Genomic DNA, 5,241 nt, shown 5'->3' with positions numbered 1-5,241 from the left:
CCTCTATTCCTTCCCCTTCGTGGGACTCCCAGTACATGTTAGACCACTTGGTGTTATCTCAGGGATCACTAATCCTTTACACATATTTTTGTTTTCAGTCTGCTTTCTGTTTCTGGTTTATTCGTTAGTTGTCTTGCTATACCTTCAAGTTCAGTGGTCATTGCTGCTGCAAGGTCTGTTCTACTCTTAACAAATTTTTCATTTCAGATATTTCATTTTTCATTCATAGAACTTCCACTTGTTTCTCTTTTATGCTTCATAATTTTCTCCTCATTATGTTCTTGTTTGCCTCAATTCTTGGGCATAATGGGTATATTTATCATAGATCTTTCAACATCTCTTTAATTTAGTCCTCTCAGTCTTTTCTGGGTTTGTTTCTAATTATTGAGTTTACTCCAAATTTGGGCAATATTTTCCTGCTTCTTTGCATGTGAAATAATTTTTAATTGTATGCTGGATGTTGTAAATTTTATGTTGAAGGTGCTAGATTTTAAAGAGTAATGTCATTGTTCTGGCTGGACATTAACATGCTTGAAGATTAAACTGATTCTTTCAAGCTTTGTTTGAAGCCTTCTGAAGACAGCTCTACAGTAACTTTTCTCTATATTTAGTTTATATTCTTCTTAAACCTCTACTTAATGTCCCATACTTTCATGTTGTTGGATTGGAACTCAAATGATTCCTTTGTGTAACCTCTAGGAACTGTTTGGCTTCTAGATCCCCAGAAATTGTTCTTCTCCCAGATTTTGTTCTTTTGCTTGGCCTTTTATAATTTCTCCCAATGCATGTACAGATCAGTATACAGACAAAGACTGAAAGGGACCCATTTTCCTATTCCTGTAACTCTTTCTCTCCTTACCTCTATTCTCTAGGATACTCAGTTCCACCATTTGTAGCTACCTTACCCTTCCTGAAATCCAGTCTCTGTCTTCTCAATTCAGAGGGCCCACTGGACTTTGATTTTCTCTCCCCTGCAATTGAATCTGAACACTGCCTCTAGGCAGAAAGCTAGGATGATCACAGAGCTTACCTCATGGATACCCTTTTCCAGAAATCTTAGTCCTGCACTGCCTGCTTATTGTCTGAGATAGTTGTCTAACATATTTTTCCAGTGTTCTAGTTTTTTTTATGATGAGAAGATAAGTCAGAATTCTGTTACTTTCTCAGGGCTGGAAGCAAAAGTTCAGAAGTATGTTCTTATACTTATTGTTATATACCATCCAATTTTTTTCCAAAAGGATCAAACCAATTTATATTACCACTACAACGGCTACTTCCTTTACTAGAACAGCTTCATTGAATTTTCTTTAGTGGATTTCTATTTTAATAGCACATTTTTACATGAAAATATGTATATATGTGATATATGTGTTTCCTTTATGACTCACACTTCAGGAATAAGTACAGAGTATATGCTAACTGGGATTAGCATCAAAGTTCATGTGGTTCTATTTTTTTAGGTATGGTTATCATCTTTGGGAAAAATTATAGAAACATACAGTTGGTTATGGAACCCAGAGGCATTTTACTAATGTGCATCAATACAGAATGAGGCAAACATTGTTACAGATTTTCAGAATGTGATATTTGCTTGAGTAATTAAAACATATAGTTTATTTCATGTTCTATATTGTATTAATAAAAATATATTAAAATCATCTACCTTGTTATGGTCCTTTACTCATTAAAAATAAATTTTAAAGTTTCAGAAATATATCAGACATTGTAGAGAGTAGAAAAAGGAGAACAAGGAAAAGGTATTGCCCTTAATAGCTATAATTATATTAATAGTTATATTAAAGATAACTACTGCCAAAACTTGGAGCATTATTTTTTATATATTTCTTATACAGCTGCAATCAGACTTCATAAATAATTTTATATTCTGCTTTTTCATTTAATAAATAGTATAGTTTAAAAGTTTTAATAATTACCTTCTAGAATCACAGTATTTTATTTTTTAACATCTTTATTGGAGTATAATTGCTTTACACTGTTGTGTTAGTTGCTGCTGCATAACAAAGTGAATCAGCTATATGTATACCTATATCCCCATATCCCCTCCCTCTTCCATCTCCCTCCCACCCTCCCTATACCACCCTCTAGGGGGTCACAAAGCACCTAGCTGATCTCCCTGTGCTATGCGGCTGCTTCCCACTAGCTAGCTATTTCACATTTGGTAGTGTATATATGTCAATGCCACTCTCTAACTTCGTCCCAGCTTACCCTTACCCTTCCCTGTGTCCTCAAGTCCATTCTCTATGCCTGCATCTTTATTCCTGTCCTGCTCCTAGGTTCTTCAGAAACATTTTTTTTTTTAGATTCCATATATATGTGTTAGTATACAGTATTTGTTTTCCTCTTTCTGACTTACTTCACTCTGTATGACAGTCTCTAAGTCCATCCACCTCACTACACATAACTCAATTTCATTTCTTTTTATGGCTGAGTAATATTCCATTGTATATATGTGCCACATCTTCTTTATCCATTCATCTGTCAATGGACAATTAGCTGGCTTCCATGTCCTGGCTATTGTAAGCAGTGCTGCAATGAACATTGTGGTACATGACTCTTTGAATTATGGTTTTCTCAGGGTATATACCCAGTAGTGGGATTGCTGGGTCGTATGGTAGTTCTAGTTTTAGTTTTTTAAGGAACCTCCATACTGTTCTCCATAGTGGCTGTATCAATTTACATTCCCACCAACAGTGCAAGAGGGTTCCTCTTTCTCCACACCCTCTCCAGAATTTATTGTTGGTAGATTTTTTGATGATGGCCATTCTGACTGGTGTGAGGTGATACCTCATTGTAGTTTTGATTTGCATTTCTCTAATGATTAGTGATGTTGAGCATCCTTTCATGTGTTTGTTGGCAATCTGTGTATCTTCTTTGGAGAAATGTCTACTTAGGTCTTCTGCCCATTTTTGGATTGGGCTGTTTGTTTTTCTGATATTGAGCTGCATGAGCCACTTGTATATTTTGGAGATTAATCCTTTGTCAGTTGCTTCGTTTGCAAAGATTTTCTCCCATTGTGAAGGTTCTCTTTTTGTCTTGTTTATGGTTTCCTTTGCTGTGCAAAAGCTTTTAAGTTTCATTAGGTCCCATTTGTATATTTTTGTTTTTATTTCCATTTCTCTAGGAGGTGGGTCCAAAAGGATCTTGATGTGATTTATGTCATAGAGTGTTCTGCCTATGTTTTCTTCTGAGAGATTTATACTGTCTGGCCTTACATTTAGGTCTTTAATCCACTTTGAGTTTATTTTTGTGTATGGTGTTAGTGAGTGTTCTAATTTCATTCTTTTACATGTAGCTGTCCAGTTTTCCCAGCACCACTTATTGAAGAGGCTGTCTTTTCTCCACTGTATATTCTTGTCTCCTTTATCAAAGATAAGGTGACCATATGTGCGTGGGTTTATCTCTGGGCTTTCTATTCTGTTCCATTGATCTATATTTCTGTTTTTGTGCCAGTACCATACTGTCTTGATTACTGTAGCTTTGTAGTATAGTCTGAAGTCAGGGAGCCTGATTCCCCCAGCTCCGTTTTTCTTTCTCAAGATTGCTTTGGCTATTTGGGGTCTTTTGTGTTTCTCTACAAATTGTAGAATCACAGTATTTAATATAAATATACTTTTGTTGGGTCATTAACCATTTATGGCATTTTCAAATGAATTTAAATATAAGTACTTTTAGTATTATCTTTGTGTGTTAAAATGTTATTTGTGATTTCAAATCACTACTACAGGGGGTATAATTAAATGCTCAGAGGTGTAAACTTTTTAAAAGATATTCAATACACAATGCAAATTTCTTTCTCAGAGTGATAAAACAATATATACTTCTCCAAATAGTACTGGTTCATTCTCTGCATTCAAATTAGCTTTCATTGTTACCCTTTAAAAAAAAAATCTAGGTTGAAATTGCATTTCTTACCTGACTCTGGTGAGTGTACATTCTAACCAGTGCTGTATATTGGGATTCTGGATTGTTCAGATCCAGGTAGACAATTCTGAAAGCTCTGGGTGTTTTCCATTCTCCAGTGCAATTGATCCAGCCCCACTTGAACCTATTTTGTTCAAGGGGGTCTAAGTAGGTAAACTGACTTAAGCCTGTAATATGGGTGAGGGGCTCTGGCACTTTATTATCCTGGTGGGCCTCTGTGTTTCTACATCTAAAGTTGTTACGATTATACAGATTAGTAGCCTCTTAGGGGCCTGCTGGTCCATTTCAGACTTAGGACTCAGTGATCAATTAGCCAACAGCAAAGATTCTTGCAGTTCACCCAGGCTGATACCAAGCAGGCCTTGTTTCCTATCATGGCGATACATGGAATATGAAGCCTGTGGAGATTTTTTCTGTTACCCCAAATTTAACTTCTGCCTCAAAAGATTAAGTGGAGGGTAAGTGGACATAGTTTATAGCTGAGAATAAAAGGCTTGACTGCTTCACTTCTAATTTTAGAGGAATATCAGAGGATTTCTAATTTTAGAGGAGAACTATCCACTACAATGCAAAATAACCTAATAAAGTGAGTGTAGAGTAAGTGTTCCCATAAAACAGGTAGAGCCAATATTTCACCATCCTACTACAAAGCAAATGAGAGAGGGAGAAAGGGCTGTGCCTTCAGGTAAGAAAAAGTGATTGTGTCAGATTTTGGGTCCCTTCTTCATTTCTCTCTTTCCTCATGAAGAGGTGGAGGATCCCCAACTCAGAGGTGTAACAATAGAGACGTTTGTGAAATTGGGAGATGCTTCCAGAAAGGGTAGCAAAGACAATTGGCTGGTGTGAGAAGCTAGGAATACATAGAAGTGTTCTGTGCCAAATTATGATTTAAAAAACCAAACCAGGGACTTCCTTGGTGGCGCAGTGGTTAAGAATCCACCTGCCAATGCATGGGACACAGGTTGAAGCCCTGGTCTGGGAAGATCCCACAAGCTGCGGAGCAACTAAGCCCATGTGCCACAACTACTGAGCCCGCGAGCCACAACTACTGAGGCTGCTTGCCACAACTACTGAAGCCCACGCACCTAGAGCCCATGCTCCGCAACAAGAGAAGCCACCACAATGAGAAGTCCGTGCACCGCGATGAAGAGTAGCCCCCACTCACCGCAACTAAAGAAAGCCCACACGCAGCAATGAAGACCCCATGCAGCCAAACAATAAATAAATAGACGAATAAAAATTAAATAAATAAACCACCCACCCACACACACACACCAAACAAAACCCCTGTGATACGGA

This window comes from Lagenorhynchus albirostris, chromosome 8, assembly GCF_949774975.1.
Source record: "Lagenorhynchus albirostris chromosome 8, mLagAlb1.1, whole genome shotgun sequence".
Lineage (NCBI taxonomy): Eukaryota > Metazoa > Chordata > Mammalia > Artiodactyla > Delphinidae > Lagenorhynchus > Lagenorhynchus albirostris.
Note: the sequence above shows the minus strand (reverse complement) of the source record.